The sequence below is a fragment of the Calonectris borealis genome, chromosome 2 (assembly GCF_964195595.1).
Source record: "Calonectris borealis chromosome 2, bCalBor7.hap1.2, whole genome shotgun sequence".
Lineage (NCBI taxonomy): Eukaryota > Metazoa > Chordata > Aves > Procellariiformes > Procellariidae > Calonectris > Calonectris borealis.
In genome coordinates, this window is record NC_134313.1 from 90,264,965 (window position 1) to 90,286,052 (window position 21,088).

Here is a 21,088-nt window from a genome sequence, read left to right on the forward strand (position 1 = left end):
TGCTAATGATGTTGGAGACGAGACTGTCAGTTAATGTCTGTGAAGATGGGCGCCACAGTCCTGAGGCAACAGCTGAGATGTTTACATAGTTTCAGAAATCTCTAGACAGGGATCCTCTTACAAGGATGGAAAAGCAATAGATTAAGTAGAACATTTATACCTCAGCGGAACTAATTTGATGAATACCTAACTCCGAATGCCAATTGTTCATCACTTTTTGTGTTAATTAATCGCAGTTCACCACAGGTTGGCTCTGAGGACTGACAGAGAAAATGGTTGTAGGATAGAGCAGTTTTTTACACTCAAATTTGTTTTGGGATCATGGATTAATGTTACTGGGTGCATGTCCTCTGAAGGAGAAAGATGATACTACAATATGCCCAGATGAAAAGAAACAACTTTTACAAACACTAAGATCTTACAGTAAAGAGCGCTTGTCTACAGTATAAAGCAATGGTATGTGGTAACTAGATGATTGTTTATTAGAAATAAGAGAAAATGTGAACCTACATGGCTGCCTAACTCATCGATATCTCTGAATGTGGTTCAAGACTTTCCTCATCATGAAATCTCTAGAAATCTAAGGGAACAAGCCCTGATTATGAAGATGAGATTATATTTTCTCTAAAAAGTTTCTGGATCTCTTTTATGTTCTACTAACTTGTAGAACAGTGCTCTGGCCTACTCAAGATCTGTCAGAGAATATAATAAAACCAAAACATTTACTCATCTGAACTAAACAATGTAGTATTTGGAGATGCTCCAGTTGAGATTGAGTTTTGTTTTCCTTTTTATTTGTGCTGAAAAGCTAAGTAAATGGATAGAAGAAAGAATTATTTCCTGTTCTCTGTGGAGTTCAGCATTAATTTTAGATTAAAGGTAATGTAATTTTCAGGTACCATTTTTTAGAAGAGTATTAAGGTACTCCACCAAAACAGATCAAGGCTAAAGATGGGAAGAATAATTTTGGTTACCTTTTTAACAAGGCTTCTTGTTTTATAGAGCTCCTTGATGTTCTATGACTGAATTTAATACAAACAGTTCTGGAAGCCAAGTTTTTAACAAGGATTGAAATATTGAGTGTAGTTCTCATTTTAGAAAATCTAGTTTTGTCTGAAAAACCAGCTGACTTTCTTTCCAATGTATGACAACCAATTTAATTCTATGCTCTTAATCATTAGGTAACCATCATGTCCTTGTTTCTCTTTATTGGGGCGTCTCTACTTAATTGTCTAACAAAATAGATAAGTAAGCAGAGTAAAAAAAAATCTTTATTTAATCAGATTTAACCAATTTGAGTTATTTTGTATACTTATGTTTATATCTGATTCCCTAGATTGTTTCAACCCTATATGAAAACCTGTCCTGGTTTCAGCTGGGATAGTTAAATTTCTCCCTAGTGCTGTGTTTTGGATTTAGTTTGAGAAGAATGTTGATAACACACTGATGTTTTAGTTGTTGCTAAGTAATGTTTACACTGGTCAAGGACTTTTCAGCTTCCCATGCTCTGCCAGGTGCTCAAGAAGCTGGGAAGGAGCATAGCCAGGACAGCTAACCCAACTAGCCAATGGGGTATTCCATACTGTATGACGTCATGCTCAGTATATAAATAAGAGGCGTGGTCTAGGAAGTAGCGATTGCTGCTTGAGTCAGCGGGTGGTGAGCAATTGCATTGTGCGTCACTCATTTTGTATATTCTATCATTACTATTATTACTATTATTATTGTTATTATTATTATTTTCCCTTCCTTTTCTTTTCTATTAAACTGTCTTTATCTCAATCCACAAATTTTACTTTTTTTTTTTCCGATTCTCTCCCCCATCCCCCTGTGGGATGGGGGGGAGTGAGCCAGAGGCTGTGTGGTGTTTGGCTGCCTGCCAGGTTAAACCACTACAACACCTCATTTTTTCTGTCTTGTATCAGTGACAACAGGCTCCCTGAGTGAAAAGCTGAATCTTGAATCCAGCATAGTTCTTCCACCACTTGAATGACCTGACAATTTTCTTGAAGCTATCAAATTTAACCAAAGTTGGGAAAGAGGAGGAAGAACTACATGAAAAAAAAAAAGTCTATGCAATAAGTAAACCCTTGTTCCAGAACAAAAAGAAGCATATAAGTGGGTAAATACTAAAGCATACTTTGATATTTCTCAACTGCTCTTTTTCTGTAGTCAGAAAACTCATAGAGAATTGTGTTTCCACCCCAGGACCAGTGATCTACCAATATGTTGTCAGCTTTGTTATGCAGGACCTCTGTTAACTGGATCATATATGCTATGATTTTGACTTTGTATTACATTGAAGTAAAGAGATTGTGAAAAAATGTGGGTCACATTTGGCAGATGTTGTCTGCATTTTCATGAATTTTAATGGCAGTGTTGTAAAACAAAATGGCAAAGACTCATCACGCTTTCACAAAAAAAAAGAAGTGGAAACAAAATTTGAGAGACTTTTGGACAAAAGTGAATTACAGGCATCTTTCAAAGTCTTGAGGTCACACAGTCCCCTTTCTAATAGAATTTGTTATGTTTTTTAAACTATTTATCATTAATTTGATTTTTTTAATTGATTTTTGAAGAATTTGAGGTCAACTACTCATCTGCTGTCTTTTGATTTATTTTTATAGGTTGAAGGGATCATATCTGCAATACTGTCACACATTTGAATTGCTTGTGTAAGCGTGCGAAAGCTCTCAAGGTGCTAGATGACAGCTCCTGAATATTTATTTGTGTTAGCTTTTCCCTCTCCCTCTCCTTGCTTCAGTGGTCTTCATGTCTGTGGAAGGGGGCTGAGAAAATATATCTGCCTGGATTGAGCCACCAGTTACGAGAGTATGTTGTTCGTATGCATGTGCATGTGTGTTTACACACCTAGTTGGAACTGGCACATACACTTAGTGGGAAATCTTAGTTTTGCAATATAAAAATCTTTCCTTCACAGAAACAATGAGTCCCTCAGCTAAGAGATGGGCATATTATTGTTGTCTTAAATTACTGATATTAAAATAAGCATTGTCTGGTACACACTGTGTAACAAGGGGCACTTGCAGAAGGAAAGCTGGACAAAAGGAGGAGTGTGGAGTAAGCAGAAAAAAAGGATGAGGTATGAGACTCTTTATTGTCTTTGGTTCTTCCACATCTGCGATACAGTTCCTCTGCTCCTCCCTTGCTCACCGTTAAGTGCTATAGGGATTAGTGAGGCATAGAAACCTGTCACAGATATTGGCTACAATAACGTGGCCGGAGAGTCATAATTGCAGTTGTAGTCTTCAGTGGAAATTGGCAACAGTAATGATGTTTTCCCAGGCTTGCTTTTCTCTGACTCACTGAGACTAGTATTGCTAACTAGCAGCAGCACAATTTCAAAGTAGATGAGAAGGAAAAGTCCAGTGGTTTAGAAATATGGTCTAGTGGTTATAGCATACTTTTGAAAGTGCAGAGAGGAGAGTTTCAGTTCTCCTAGGTAGGTGTCCCAATTTTCTAAAAGGGCAGGGGATGCTAGGGAGAGGGTTAAGGCAAAATATATTTGAAAGGTATTATACATTTCATAAATGCTAACAGCTAATGGACATGGCATTTGGTTTTCTAGTGCTCTCAAGATTGGCAAGATTCTCTTGCTATCAGAATCATACTTAAAAATAAACTTAAAAATATACCTCTCTGACACAAAACACTGTCAAGAATTAGAGGCCCTAATCATTCATCCCCACCAAAGCAACTCTTGCTGACAGATTTTTTTTGCCTGTGTAAAGATGACAACATCTCACTTGAAATCCAGGCAAACATGATTTTTTTAACCATGTTCCTGAATGTCAAGGATTTCATTAATGATGTCTTGAAATCCTGTTCTACAGACAGAAAGTTAAACTTTTAGAAGAAACAAATCAACAGTATGGCTGTTCGCAAATTAGTTTTGCTGCATTATGTCTGATAAAGCATATTGCTCAGCAGTGTATCTTGAAAAGTATTATACATTTGTCTTTAAGCTGTTTAAAAACATCAGCTTTCTTTCTTCTTCTCTTTCTGTCCTTTGCTGTACTTTTCCAAATATCTTTGCAGTTTTCTTTGCTCTCTCTATGCACACCAATGCAACATCAATTTGATGTTATTATCAAAGTCTTGGAAATAAAAGCTGCAGCAAGCTGTTCACTGGAGATTTGATCTTTGACAAATAAGCTTGTGTCAGTGCATCTAAAAAAACCTGAGTCCATACCTCTGTTTTCTTCCCAATAGGGTCTTGGCAGGGATGCAATTAAAAAAAGAAAATCAATCTGTGCTTTGCTGTCTGATTCCTGAAGAATGGCACTGAGCTGCCAGGGCATGAAGACGTGGTATTGTAAATACAGAGAAACCCTCATGAATTCCACTTTCCTCACTGGTCTCTAAATGAGTCTGATATATTAAAGCATTAGAATGAGAGGGACGAAAGTCTGAGAGAAAGGGTAGTGGATTTTTTTAGCTGACTTCTGATAATTCAAAGCATGTTGTGTATTGTTTCAAAAGTACACCATAAAAAAATATTTATACCCACCAGGGATGACTTATTGTCTGATTTTCAGAAGGACTGAACATCCATCACTAGGTAGAAAGCCTTAGGAGTTGCAGAATATATGACAATCAAACCTTTTAAGTATTTTTTTTTCTCTTCCAAATGTGAGTTTTGGAACACAAGAGTCAAAAATGTTGATCTGAAATTGATTTTGAGATTCATGCATTTGGCCAATTGTAAGATTCCCAAACCTGTGAAGTATTTTTGGTCCCAGTGTAGCAAACATTCTCATGCCCACATCATATAACTTTTACCTTTTCAGTACTCCTACTGAGGTCACTGATACCACTTGCCTTGCAAAACTTGCACAAATGTTCAAGTTTCTGTAGGACGATGACTTTTGATTGCATAAGAGTTAATTCTACACTCATCCATTAGTTTCAGTGCAGAAAATCAAAACCATCAAAAAGGTATACTAACTATACAGCTGAATTTCCTAACAGACATATTGCGATTTAAAAATGACCATTTTTCAGTTTCTTAAAAACAAAAACACCCTCACAAAACTATTTTTAACAGCACCAGCTAATGACCCATAGCTCACTCTTGGGGCTGCTCCTACTTCAACTCCCTGAGCATCTCTGGGTTCAGAATCAAGACTTTGCAGGCTGGGCCCATTGTTACCTGTTTAAAGGAAAGTAACATTCTTACTCAGCATACTCATTGCTTTTCAAGTTGATAATAATTTTGCTAAGTTTAGTGTTGTAAGAATCTGAAATAAAACATACAATATTGTCCATGTTGTTTCTTTTCGGTCCCATTTCGTTTAACTGCCCCTTTTTTTTTAGATTGCAGTACGTTTGCACACTGCTGCTTAAGTGTTATTGAATATGTTGGCACAGATACTTCAGAGCGAAATAACTGTAAAGGACTAAAGTCTTCCCTGAGTGTTGCAGCTTGCCAAATGAGAAGTGCCATAGGTCTAAATAACTTTTGTGTCCTCCCAACCTTGAGCAAGCTCATGAGCTGTTATAGTTAAGACAGCTCTTCTCTAGTGTGCCCTGGGAACTGCATAATGGCCCAGAATTTGCATGCTGGTGTCCCCTGCCATACACCTCCTTTCTTACCACACCCCCGCAGCAGAATTTGGCAGAGTACTCCTTGGCAGCGGCAGGCCCAGCCCCTACGGGCCAGCGCAGCGCTTGATGCAGACGTGCTTATGCTGCAACAGCGGGTGCCAGTAGGGGTGGAAAGGGGAGCTTAAGGTCCTGTCAGTCTCCTCTCCCTTCTTCTACCCTGTGAGAGGTGAGAGAGGGCTGCTGGGGTAAAGGCATTGCTGGTCTCATTGCATGCCCTCATCTAGAGGCTCCCATCTCACCTGGAGCAATGATTTGAGGTTCCCTTCCTCCTTCTCAAACCCTCCAGCTGTCATAAGAGGGCTCATACGGTGTTTATCCTCTATACACACTGCAAACACATTTTTTTCTTTATTTATTTTAAGTGTTTATAATGTCCCTTTAACTAAGCATTTCCACAATTCAAATTCTTATGACAAAAAGTGTTTACCAGGCAGGTAGAATGATACAAAATCTTCCTAAATTCAACAAAGGTTAAGTTCAGCTTCATTTATCTTTATTTTTATGAGTTAAATATAGTGCAACAACAGGGCTAAAGTAAAGAGACAAACAAGTAGCTTATGCTAGAACAAAGTTGCTTGATGTGTCTTCTTTTTTCCACTGAAACCGCAGTATCTCTGAAGTTTGTAAACTTGCCGGACATTGTCAATAACATCTGAATTCTTACTGAAGGTGACATCTGGATATTTGCTGGTAACTTTCCAAATGAAATCTTCAAATCTGAAATGTCCTCAGTGTATTTAGAATTGTTTATTTTTTTAAAGCATTATACTTTTTATATATATATATATATAAAGATAAAGATAAACATATATACATATGGTTTATGCGTATGTAAGTATATGTATATACAAATATATGTTTATATGTTTATGTGTTTTATATATCCAAACATATGTAAGCACTTATTTAAGAGAGAAGGATAATTCTGAGTGTTCAGTTTACTAAGATTTATGCATTGCTGGCCAAAACATGAGACAATGTTCTAGCTGTGCTCAGATGTGCACTCTGACTCCTGGTGTACTGCAGCAGTTTATTCCCTGCATTGAAAGTGATAAAGGCAGTCATATGCTGAAAATGATTAAAACCAGCAATAAAATGACCAGGTCAATAACACCAAATGATATCAACTTTTTGTGCTTCAATATCAAAGTTCATTGAAATGCTGCAATTAATACCGAAATAGTATAACAGAACCTTCAGATAGTCTAAAACTGAGATCATGTGATTATGCATACCTTTAGTCATATACCAATCAAAATTCTATGTACTATAGAAAACAAACTTATATTTTCCTTCGCCTTAGACAAGAAAATATGTACAGGTAAGGACTGTATTTTATTCTGTTTGTACATACAAAAAAAAAAAACCCATCAAGAATTATGCCAACCCTATCAGTAATAAAGGGCTGTACTTACTATTGTAATGTAGATAATATATTATCATTTAGTTTTATTTAGGATTTAATTATTTTAATTTATATAGAGGATTTGCCATCACAATGAGAAACTCCAGATAAGCAAATATAGGAAATTACCTTGGAATTTCCTTCCTCCCCCTCTTTATATCCTGACTCTACTTTCCCAAAGAATCACAACCTTAGTCAAATCTTCTGATAATGGTTACTGAAACTCACACACAATCTCTGGGAAAGTTATGGCTTAGACTCGAAAATGCAGGTGACCAGGGGACTTCTCAGAGCCTATAGCTGGATGCTATATCTGGACCAGTGAATGTCAGACCTCATCTGGTTCCTCAGTCTAAGTGCAAAACCAGTCACATCCTGTCTCACAGATACTTCTTTGGGAAGGAAGGCTGCCCTCAAGAGCTGGAAGTGACCATGATAAACTCTGACCAGATCGGTGGCCCCAAGACATGCCATAGAGTATTTCTCCAATTTCTGTCCCCCTGTTTGGGACATCAGCATAGAGCAAAGAGGCAATTACTCCTATAGCTGTGAGAGCTGTGTAATTGGAATCCTTTTATACATGCTTTTGTGCCATAACAGGGAGCTGGAAGCTATCTGAATAAAGAAAGTCTACAACAGTGTTTTATAGAGGCAGCTTGTGTATAATTAATCCCCTCTAGTAATATGAGTATTAGACAAATTTATTCAAGTCTGTTGGCAGGACTTTTAATTAAATAATAACACTAAATAACTTGCAGTCATATTTTCTCCTGCATCTGTAGTATATATTTCTCCCTGGGTAAGAGACTGTCCTCTGTGCTTGTAGAGTGGTTACACAATGAGATGCCATTCCAACGAGTTTCTAGACATATATCTTCCATTTCTGCATTGAACTGTGTGAGCTCAAAGTTGATTTTTTATCCTCACAGACTTCTGAAAGTAGATGAAGAAAAGTAGTAATCAGTTAGATTGGAGCTGTCAATTAAAAGTTTCATCCTCCATGCCATTATTCATCATTCCTCACTTTCCTCCATAGCAAAGTTATTGTAAAACTTTAAAATAAGTATTTAATTTCAGGTTCTGTAAATATAAATACAATTTATGTATAAATTAATGTTTGTTAAATTAGGCCTATAAGAATTGCTCTACTGGATCTGACCCACAGCCAATATTCTCTCTGGAAGTAGCTGGTAGCAAGAGGATACAAGAAACCCTTAAGTAAACAGCTGTGGAATAATCTGTGCACATTAAATCATACCTAGCAGTCAGTAACTGACTTAAACCCAGTAGCATGACATGTAAAATTAATTTTGTTATTTCAGATATGATCAGGCATAATAAAATGTTCTAAGCCTAGTGTCAATTGTGTTATGGTTTAATGACAGTTTTCAATTACTTTAACTGTTTCATTTTCAACATTCCAATTTATTGAATTCCATTTCAAGGCTGCTTCAGGACATGCTTTTTTTATCGCATTGCTGACTGGCTCCTGTTAGGCCTTAAATCTGAGTCACAGTTCAGGAAAGGTAGATAAATGCCTGCCCTCCCGTGAATATTTGCTAAGCTGAACTTTGTGTGCCTTAAGCAGGGACCCTGTTTCTTTCTCCTCATCATGTTCACTTCCATCGTGAACATGAAGTGGTGGAATAAGCCAGCGTCCCTTTTGGCATTGCTAGCACAGGTACAAGGAGATGGAATGTGTGGCTGACCTAGCAATCATGATGGTGTATCTTGCTAACTAAAAGAAGTAGTGAATAAGAAAACCAGAAATATTTGTTGTGACTTTTGCTAGCTTGTGTAGGTTATTCAAGAAAGCGAATGAAAATCTTTGGTATAAATAAATACTGTTGTTAAATGTTGCCCTTTGTGGGGTTCGTGTTGTAACATCAGGCTTGCTTGAATCAAATCTGTAAGCACAAAAGACCGGATTCAATATGGAGGTAGCAGAAAAGCCTGCAGTAAAATGAAAATCTGAAGGGAAATTATAGGACTCAGCACAGGTCAATGCTCTGAGGAACCATTTGAAGAGGTAAAGCTTTCTCTAGTACTATTCATGCATAAGAAGGCTGCTACAAAAATAGGGATTTCAGAAGACTCCTTCAGACCAGCAAATGAGAACTGGAATACCAAAGGCAAAAAGATGATACTTTGACCCAAACAATCAGATATGTAGGTAATATGAGAAGAAGATCTCTGTCATGGTTTAAGCCAGCTGGCAACTAAGCCCCACACAGCTGCTCACTCACTCCCCCACTGATGGGATGAGGGAGAGAATCAGAAAAGTAAAAGTGAGAAAACTTATGTTGAGATAAAGACAGTTTAATAGGGAAAGCAAAAACTGCGCACGCAAGGAAAGCAAGACAAGGAATTCATTCTTTACTTCCCATCGGCAGGCAGGTGTTCAGCTATCTCCAGGAAAACAGGGCTCCATCACGCGTAACGGTTACTTGGGAAGACAAACGCCATCACTCTGAACGTCCCTCCTTCCTCCTCCTTCCCCCAGCTTTATATGCTGAGCATGATGTTATATGGTATGGAATAGCCCTTTGGTCAGTTGGGGTCAGCTGTGCTGGCTGTGTCCCCTCCCACCTTCTTGTGCACCCCCAGCCTGCTCGCTGGTGGGGTGGGGTGAGGTGAGAAGCAGACTCTGTGTAAGAACTGCTCAGCAATAACGAAAACATCCCTGTGTTATCAACACTATTTTCAGTACAAACGCAAAACACAGCCCCATACTAGTTACTGTGAAGAAAATTAACTCTATCCCAGCCAAAACCAGCACAATCCCAAATGAAAAGAGGTGAGCTAAGAGTGAGTTAAATTTTGCTCAACATGTCACAGCAGCAAGAAGTCACCAAAGGAGGCACAGTTGAGGGGGGCACTAGAGGTAAGAGAGTGAGGAAACGAATGGTATGGTAGAAGACTCTGTGCCTGAAATTCACAGAACTACCAAGGACATCTTCCACATTGACTTCCAAGGGTATGATTTACATTATGTATGCTTAGCAGATGCACTCAGCCATATTTTCAGTTGGAAAAAAAAATTTCTGTGTGATATTGTATGAAGGCTGTACATCTTTTCAACAGGTTTTATCAGCTCAGATATGGTGTCATAAGTGCTGTGGTAATGCTGCTTTTTCTTTTCTTGTTCATCTACTTCTGACTGCAGCACAAAGTAGAAGTACACTTTGGAAGGTATTAGAGCTCACGTGTTTGTGAGCTACAGATTGTTCTGAGGTGGTATGAAGTGAGCAAAATGTTAGGAAGATGTCAGCAATCTAACATCAAGGAGCACAGTGATTCTATTCAATCAACGTTTGGCAGCAGTCAGCATGAAGCAATGGTTCTTTGTGCCTTTCTATCTATCTTGAGAGACTGATCCAGTTTAATGGCCAGACATACCAGGGGAAAAATGCACAGTAAGGAGATTTGGGGGGGCAGGGGGAGAAGAGAAAAAAGAAATAAAAAAGGATTGAAGTAATGGCATTGATTTGCTTCACAGAAAACAAGGACATGGAGGACTGGTGAATGTTTACAATTGAGGATCACTCTGGACAAAAGGATAAAAAAAAGAAAAAGCATGAGATTGCAGAACTGTAGAGACATTAAAGGAGGTGGTAATAAATTGAAAAGCAGGGATGGTTTTCTCCCAAAAGTTTCACTATGTGGGACAAAGATTGCTTTGAGAAAATCACAAAGAAGTTGCAGCAAGTATGAATGGCCTAGAGCAAATTAAAGCTGCCATGAAGGAATAAGCAATCTCTCTGACAGCAGGCTGCTCAAGTTGGATGTGTCCTCACACTATTCCATGTGGCAGATGCATGAAGGCCAGCATCAAAAGTTAAGCACAAAATCACCAATGATAAGAAAGCTGTAGTTACTTAGTAATCTACCTACCAAGTGAAGGACTGCCAGGTTTGTAAGCATAACAGAGGACAGCAGATGTAGAGGGAGGCCATGGTGAGGTGGCATAATAGAATGGTATGGGATTGACCTAATGTGCTATTATTTTGAATGTAAGTATTAATTCTTCCTAATTCCTTTCCTTTTGGTGCCTTAGGTTGAGCTGTGTTCTCAAATAGGTGTTTAAAGGGGGAGGGAACACACCGATCATCCAGTTTGGTCTGTCTAGCGTAGGTTAGAGAATTCCTCTTTTCAGTGGAAGACGAGAAAAAATATCCTTTGGTTTTTTATGAAAAAATGTGCAAGTGTACCTCCTGTTTTATTGGATGATATTAATGTAAGTGCTCATACCCTTTAAGGAAATTTCCTCAGTAATGAAACAGTTCTGTGTTTTAGCTGAGCCTCTCTGCTAACACAAAGCAAGATGTATAGAGCAAGAGTAGAGGTTTGGTGTAAGAATCACATTTTCTAATACCAAAGCAAAGAATTTAACTATATGTACATCAAAGAACTGGCAGTTCTCCCCAATAAAAATGCTAAATACTGTGTATATTCATCTGGGCTTATTTCTTTGGTTACAGACAGAGAATAAAGCATAATCACTGAAGGTTAAAAGGCAAACTAGGAAGAAAGGAGATTATCTTGCCTTTAGAAGTTCCCAAATTTTCAAACTGTTTTAAAGTTACAGGATCTAATTAGTATCATTCATACTTCATATAATCCTTTGTAGTTTCTTCAAAAGATGCCTCACTCATTGTTGGATTTCCATGCCTTTGAGAAAATTCTGGCTGTTCTGAGAAAGAAAAAAACTCCTATTTATATGAAAAGGGAAATATAAAAAGCAGGGAAGAGTATCATGAACCAGCTTGAAGTCTGATAATGATGATAAAATCAGAAATAATGTTGAACTAATAAAGTAAAATAGGAAGGGAGTTGGAGAAGCAATCAAAAACAAATGAATATTAGTTGTTTGTAGCTCTATGTACAGCAAGTCCTCCAAAACAAGAATTGTGATATGACTATTTATAAAACTCTACATTAGATCTATTATCTTCCTAACCTATCCCAAAACCTTTTTATTTCTTTTCTAAATGGTTTAAAGGTGCTATTTTCAAACATAGGCAAATATACCAACATATACACTTCTAGTGACTTATGAAATTAATGTAAATTTTTTACTGCAGTGTTGTTTCAGAACAGATCCTACTATCTTGCCACTGTAAAATCATTTTGCTTTATCTCATTAGACTGGAGAGTGGTCTGCCTTCATTTAGTTCAGTGGCTGATGCTGATAGCATCATGTTTAAAAATATAGTGCTAAAGATGAAGTCTTTATTATGTGTATGGTTGTGCATAAAGGAATACTTTTAATGATATCTCTGATTCTGGAAAGAAGCATGAATACAACAATAAGAATTCTAGATGCAGAATAAAATAGTTTATTATGTCAAAAACGTTTTCTCCCTGTTGAAAATGGCATCTTAAGAGAGTTCAGAATTGTTCCAGGCTTCCCAGCCTGCATACGGAGACCCAGCTCTTCATAAAGAAATCTGTTAGATGATCTGCAACATATTCAGCAGATAAACATAAAGTGTTTGCTCTCATCATTGATCTTCCTGACTGGCAGATGATGTGTAAACAGAATGGTTCTAGTCTGATGGATTATTATATATTTACACAAGGATGATCAAGAAGAAAACTCCCTTTAATTAGACGGTAGGACCCTGGGGGGTCTCCTGCACACTTGATTTCCCCCAGAGCAAGTCATTTAAATCCTGTGAATCCTTGAAGCTCAGTATGCCTGTTGGGCTTTGACAAGTGTCTCAGTGTCCCACAGAGGCTAAAGCAAATGCAGGTTGAATGTATTTTTTCCCCAAAATGTGAGTGCTGTGCAGCTTTGAATCTACATTTCTAATTTCTTTTTCTAAATGTAAGTACCTGTAGATAAGATGTGCATAGTAAATAGCTAAAGTGAGGTAAATTCAGTGAAAAACAGCACTTTGATAACAATTAGAATAACTTCTTGACGTGTTTTTTTAACATGCACTCAAATAGCTGCATACAAAGAAATTAGGCATCCAAGATCTCTGGGCCACAGTATTTTCTCATTTATACCTTTGTAAATCATTATATCAGTTCTAGCATTGTAAACTTACAGGAGTTACTCAGGACTTACAACAATATAATAGCTGTCCCATTATTATTAACATTAAAGGGTACACTTTTTTCCCAACAGACAAAATATATTCAGTAAAATCAATAATTCTGTTCTGAGGAGCTAATAATTGAAAGACAGAAATAGTAAGACTCTCCAGCATACACAGTGCTATGTGGATATTCACTTTAGAAAGCATTTCAGAAGTTACTCAGCACAGGTGACAGAAAGGTGAACAGCAGGTTGTATAATCTCTACTGCTGAAGATCTCTAAGAATAGATCAGATAAATGTCTCTCAGGATCAACAGAGGTGAAGTTAGGACAGGAAAATGAAGTAGATTGCCTCTTGCTATCTTTTCTAACCCTATTTTTCTGTGCTATTTGTGATTAAGCATTACATCACTCATAGACCTTGAGTATGGAGGGGAGAGAAAATCCATAAAGAATCACACATGAACACCCACAGAGTCCCACACTGTCAGATTTGAGTCCCTATGCTTGGAATAGCACAGGGAATATGAATGCCCTTCATCTTAAGGACACATCACCACTCTAACATGGTCACAGTTTCCCTTAAATTACTACAGGACTGTCTACCCAAGAGCTTAGTTATTACTCTATAGCTTCCTAAAATACCATCTCCTTAGAATCTCAAAGCATGTCTTGATTTGGAAATAACCCCAAACAACATGAGAGATGGAAATGCCTGGAGGTGGCAAGGGTAGAGGGATAGAATGAAACAGGGAATTAAAAATTGGAGGGTCTAAATCTACTTCTTTCAAAGATACTGGAACAAACAATCAATGAATGTTTCAGTAAACAGAGATGTAAGTGAAGCCAAATTTTGTATGGGTTTGTTTCTCAAAGTTGATCTGTTATGAAGATTCTCCAGTGCCAGTGAGGAGTAAACTTGTATTGCAACCTTTCCATAAAAGGGGGCACTTCTAGGTCTTACTCCTCTACTCATTTGTCTGTCTTCCTTAAACTTGTAGGGATTTACTTATCGTTTGAATTTAGTTGAAATTTGTAGGATGTAACAGGCAGACACACACACAGCCTGATCATATGATTGCTCCCTGATGAATTTGGTATGAAATTAAAGAACAAAGTAGGAATTATAGAGTATATGGCTATATTATTAAATGAAATATGCCAGAGGCCATTTCCTGAGATGAACTGACACATAATGGCCCATGTCCATGCTAATAAAATATCCAAAAGAAGGTGCTCATAAGTAAGATATATCCACAAGCAAAGTGCCTGCAAGTGTGTGATAATTCCCTACACATGTCTGGGCGTTGTTTGAGAGAGTGTAGACCAACACAACGGCAGGAACTATTTTAACAACTTAGGTGACTGAGTTCCTATGTGTAGAAATAGCCTTCTCATAATTTAATTTGTTAGTGTAGATGTAGGCACTGTTTCCCCAATACACAGGTCCAACCTTTTTCTAAACCTAAGGCAATAATTTATTTGAAAAATTTTACTTACTACAAAGCTGTCCTACTGTGTCATACAACTTATTCCATTGTAAAATTTGTAGGATGTACATAAGCCTACAGTTCTTCATTTTGTCTCTTTAATTTTCTCAGTTTGCTGATGATGGAGCCAGTGATGTCTCCTGTGTGAAACTGCATAGTGTAATCTGTGATTGTCAGAGTCTTCTCCAATTCACTTTGTTGATTTTCTGCATTAGAAACATCTCCTTATATATAAGCAAACATTAGTTCAGCTGAAATTTGTCTCATTCACTGGGATTGCCAGGACATGGAATGTGTCTTTGACAGGTGTCAAATTTTGGCCCTTGTATATATGTGTTGGCTTCTGTGATGTTTAAGCCATAAGGAATTTTGATTGAACCCAGCCTTTGGCGATCAGGAACTATTCCATTTATTTTATAAAATGATGGCACTTGTTTGTGTAGCAAAACTTTAACTATCATTGTGCTGGCTTTTGGTGTTTGGTTTTGCTATTCTCTAAGGTTTAGTTGGTCAACATGATGATCCTGACACAAAAAGGATGCCACCATTTTAAAAAAAAAAAAGAATATAAAATAAGTCTTTGAGAAAAGTTGATGTGTAGGACTAAGAAAATCGAGGAAAACTGAACTCAAAGTTGCTTAAGCAAAAATGAGAGGTAATAAATAGTACAGCTTAACTAGCATTTGTACCAACTTATACAAACCGAGAATATTTCCTTAAAAGAAAGACTGGATAGAAAGGTTTGGGGTTTTTTTTTAACATGAGCAAGCAATGATTGTCGCATTACTTTTTCATTAGCTTTCTCTAAAAACATTTGTGAATGGTAGTAATCATCTGAAACCATTTCAGAAGCTCTTGACAGAAATATTTTGGCACTAGTTTAGTTATATATAACTTGAAACACAGTGGACCATGTTCCCAGCTGGTAGAAATTACCACTGCTCCAATGACTTCCACAAGCACAGTTTACACAAGGTGTTATTAGTCCAGTAGCACTGGGGTTCCCAAAAAATTGTTAAGATTCATTAATGTTGCTTTGGGATTAGTATGTATGAGTTTGATGCATTTATTTTCTTAATTATGGTGACATTCTATGCTTTATCTTTTCTGTAATAGGAAAAGGAGGGAAAATAACCTTAATTAAAAAGGAACATAATCACATACTGTATACTCTCCTTGAAATGTAAAAACATATTAGAGAGTTATTTTTCTTCCTAATAACTAGAGAGAAACCAAATTCAATGGGAAACTATAGGAGCTATTTCCCTGAGACTACCTAACACTGATGACTTCTTTTTTTCTAACATTTTCTTTTTCCCAAAGGAAATAAGCTGGATGACATCTGGACCATTTATTTTATGCAATCATGCATTTCACAGCCCAGTCTTAGGCTTTTCATTAAAACAGCCTGCATCTCTGTAAAATAAGAGAAAGTCAGAGTTGAGGACTGCTTAATGGAAGCTTTGAGAAGCAGTAAAGATGAACCATGGAGATAACTGGGCATGGCTCCGTAATTGGCTGTTTCTCTGTAGGTAGGCTTTCCGACACGCATGGGGCCCATAGGAATGGTGACGTGTCTCATAGCAGGGTCCGTACAGTCTCTGAAATGTGCTGCTGTTATCCGCTGCCTCAACGGAGAGCCTAGAGGGATCCAGGGCCATTGAAGACAGATTTCACAAAACATTTGGGCACTACTTTCTCCCTGTTCTCTTCTGGTACCCTTCGTAAGTGGGACCTGTTTTAAAAAAAAAGTAGCAGAGGATACGACAGTGTAGTGATGACTTGCATTTGTTACTTTGAAAAGTGCTGCGCTGAAGAGCTTCTGTTGCTCTTGAATGCTTTGGGTGAAGCTTCAGCTCTTCCGGAGCTAGCAGAGTTTCCCTGCAGGTGTCAGTGGAGTCAGGATTTCCTTCTCTGGTTTATGTATATCTACATTGTGCAGAGCTATTGCCTTAAATCTTTTCTGATATTTTGTAGTATGAGATATGTGGATATGCATGGATTGTCCAAAGTATCAAAACAAGACACTGATGGCCTCTTTTGATTTCATATGAACTCACATAAATGTGTTTTTTTGGTTTTTTTTTGTTTTGTTTTGTTTTGTTTTTTTTTCTATTAAGGAATCATCACATAATTAAATGAAATTTTTAAAATTTGTCTGCATTGGGTACTGGCTAAGCTACACAAGACTCTGGAATTTCTCTAAGTCTTGGTAATGCAAATTATATATGAAATACATTTGTCTTTGTACTGAAATATTCTAAAGCTTAATCAATTGTAGGCCTCTTCTTACAACAGCCCTGTCCCTTGAGATAGGATACATAAGAAGCTTTGTAAATGATATTTCATTTGACTAGGACAGGACATTCATCCTCCTGAATTATATTCTGTTGGAAAGAAGATGATGAATTAAATGGAATATATGCATACTTGCTACCTCTGTTATTAATGCATAGTTGGGATAGTCCATCATCTCCACCTTTTTACGGGAGATAAGAATGGGCAGAGACCCCCACAGCATATTTCTGATTTGCAAAGGCAACTCAATCAGATTTTCTGCCTTTTCTCCCTTCTGAACCTGTTACTGAGATAGTACTATTCCTTCCATTAATGTGTAATGCACAGGAGAAATATTGGCTAAAACATTTCAGCTGTTTATTGAAGGAGATTAGCACATACATGCACAAGTGTGTTTCTATATGAAATTCAATATATTATGCTGGTTTTAGGTAAAGAGTATTTCCAGATGATTTACAACTCCTACCCAGAGTGGCTAGAGCTAGTTGTAACCAAAGATAACAGCTTTGTTAAACACTGCTTGGAAAGCCAGTCAGCCTGATAAGTTCTGTAAGATGATTATAGAATTATTAAGTGTCCTAGCCTGGACTGGGGCAAACCATCATTATAGTCATAAACCTAAATTTTTAAGTTAAAAAAGTGTGTTTATATGATTTAAGGCTCATCGTGCCACACACAAAGGAGCACAGAGGCACAGTGACAAGTGGGGGATCCCCAATAAACCCATCAGAGACACGAGCCCCAGCTCCTGTTAGGGTTGCCCCAGAAGAGCCTCAGCCCCAGTATCCAGGTGTCACACTGGGAGAAATCACAGGCAGGAAAATTCAAGGTGTTTTGGGGAGGAACAAGCATGGGACAAAAGGATAAAGGGATAAAAGGGGCTGGTCACATGTAAGCAGGTGTCTGGGCAGTACCTTGGTCTGGCCATGTTCTACGCCTGATCAACGTAGTCTGTCCTGTTTTCTTATTAAATGCCATTTCTAGCTATTTTCATGGGTGAGGGACACTCTATCTGTGTGCATGTGTGTGTATGGCTGGCAACTAGCATGGGACCAGGGGTTAGAACGCCTGTGTGTCCGTGGTGTTAGTGGCTGGAGAGACCAGAGTGTGTGCCTATTGTGTAGGTATGTATGTCAGTGCATGATTTCTAGCCAGCATCAAGCTGGGATACCAAGCAAATAGGATAAGTGGCTTGGGAGCCAGTTATTGGAGCGGCCATAAATCTGGCCACTAGCAGGGATAGCAGGGAGACTGATGCGGTCTGAGAGGCAGCTGCTGGAGGGAACAACTGCTAGATAGACTGAGTGTCTAGGGGCAGGTACTGTCCTTAGTAGGTAGGACATATATACATATATAATGTGGATACTCCCACATTATATATGTATATGTTTCTCACTAATGGACCTTCATCCTGAATTGCCATAGAGGGCGACAATATTAGTCCATTTGTGCCATCTGTGTTTGCATGAGTGTTTTTGTCTGTCTTAATTTGTGTGGCCATTTGTGTGTATATTGCATACAGTGTGACTGTACCTATTGGGATTCGTGTTCAGCCACTACTGACTGGACCTGGCGACATGGAGCTGCAGCAGCCTCACCTCTTTCTGCCTACTGGATTCAGAAATGCCTCAAAAAAAATAGCTTGATGTTAGCTGGATGTGTCATTTAATTGCATTTGACGTCCATAATACATTGGGTGAGCAATTGCCTGAAATGTCGGCCTCAAAGAGTTATAGTAAATGGGGTTACATCAAGCTGGTGGCCAGGCACCAGTGGGATTCCCCAGGGCTCAATTTTAGGGCCAGTGCTCTTTAATGTTTCTATAAATGATCTGGACACAGGGATCGAATGTACATTAAGTAAGTTTGCTGTTGTTACTAAATTAAGAGGAGCTGTGGATTCCCTCGAGAGTAGAGAGGCCTCACAGAGAGATCTGGATATACTAGAAAGCTGGGCAATCACCAACCATATGAAATTTAACAAGAGCAAGTACCGGATTCTCCACCTGGGGCGGGGTAAACCTGCTTATATGTACAAACTGGGGGATGAGAGGCTGGAGAGCAGCCCCAATGGAAAGAGATCTGGGGTTTTGGGTTGATGACAAGTTGAATATGGGTCAACAGTGTGCCCTGGCAGCCAAAAGGGCCAACTGTGTCCTGGGGTGCATCAAGCACAGCAGAGCTAGCCAGTCGAGGGAGGTGATTGTCCCACTCTACACTGCACTGGTGCGGCCCCACCTCGAGTACTGTGTGCAGTTTTGGGCATCTCAATGTAAGAAGGACATCAAACTATATTAGAGTGTGCCCAGAGGAGGGTGACCAAGATGATGAAAGGTCTCAAGGGCAAGACTTATGAGGAGCGGCTGAGGTCACTTGGTTTGTTCAGCTTGGAGAAGAGAAGGCTGAGGAGTGACCTCATCGCAGTCTACAACTTCCTCAAGGGGGGCAGCAGATGGGGAGGTTCTGATCTTCTCTCTCTGGTGACCACCGGTAGGACATGAGGAAATGGAATGAAGCTGTGTCAGGGAAAGTTTAGATTGGACATTAGGAAAAGGTTCTTCATTGAGAGGGTGGTTGGTCACTGGAACAGGCTCCCCAGGGAAGCGGTCATGGCACCAAGCCTGTCAGAGTTCAAGGAGCATCTGGACGATGCTCTTAGTGATATGATTTATTTTTAGGTAGTCCTGTGAGGAACAGGGAGTTGGACTCGATGATCCTTATGGGTTCCTTCAAACTTGAGATATTCTATGATTCTATGATTTTAATAAACAAATACACAAAAGTTAAAGAATAATTTCAAACCTCACAGCTGATGCTTTCATTGGGCACTCAATACTTTTTCTCCCTTCATCTTCTGCACCCTCATCACATGTTTTCCACAAGATCTCCTAACAGCAATCCACAACAGGGCATGAGTGGGGCTCTATGAAGAAAACTAGAGAAGAACAAGGAAAAGTTAAAGTTCATCAGAAATTTTCAGCTACAGGATGGGCTGCATGACATATTGCAGACAAATGGGAGCTCACTCTGCTGGCATTTATCACTGGACAAAAGGTATGTAGTTGCATAGCACAACCTATCTTGCCTCTCAGAGAAAAGACAGGTTTTATTTTTGTTTTCTATTAAAGAGAAATAATCTGATATCCTCACAGATCATGGAATTAAGAACCACCTGCACACAAAAAGGGTGAAGGAAACATTTCATTTCAACTTATTTGCATGTCAGTAGATGAGGCAAAACAGCCTTGCATCAGGATTTAGGCAATCTCGGTTCAGTTCCATGTTCTTGCAGAAACTTCTCACAAGATCATGGATGTTCTCACCATGGAGTGGTTTTAGTCTTTCTTCTGGCTCTTAGAAATTTAGGTTTCAAAGTTTTGGGGAAAGGCCATCTTTCTCAGTGGTCAAGATGATTTCTTCTGCTGCTTGAACAAAGACATAATTTCATGTTAGTAGCTGCCTAATGAATAGCAAAGTAATCTTGACATGGTGTTGATATTCATTACCATCTGAAGCAATGACTACACTAAGGCTAATTTGTGACTGCAGATTACAGCTATTGTCTATTTCAGCAATGCTGTGCTTTGCACTGATCTAAATAATCTTCTTCCTTACCTTGCTCAAGCATCTGTACCACCAGGCATGCTACAGTTTTGCCAGTGTACTTACTGTGTCTACACAGGAGGAGCATCTGCTCGCCCAGACATGTTGAACGGGGATCATATTTCTGCATACTCCTGATTGCTGAAACAGGGCTGGCAGGAGGCTGTAGACCTGGCCTGAATCTATTCAGCCATCTGGTGCTTGCTGGCTTTGTAATCCCAGATCACGCCAAGATTTATAACAAAAGCATTGGCTTTAGAGATAAAACCAATTGACAGTAGTGGCTTTTTGCACAGGAATGCAAAAATCAGAGAGCATAGTTTCTTTCTGCTGACAGCTTCCTCCAGTCCCATCTGGCTTTCTATGTGCTCTGATTGAACCCATATACCATTAGAGGCAGTGACACACGCTAACAGTTGCTATAACTTGTGATCCAAGTACAACTAGCAAAATCTTTCCCGAATAGTAACTTTGTTCTGCTTGAATGTCTTCTATTTATCTGCCTGAATCTGAAAGTTTCCTCCCCTTCTGTGTTTTAAATACTTTGCTTATTTTTTTTCTTTTTTTAACAATTGCATGATGAGTTTAATTACAGCAGACAGTTAAGTAAGAGTTTCA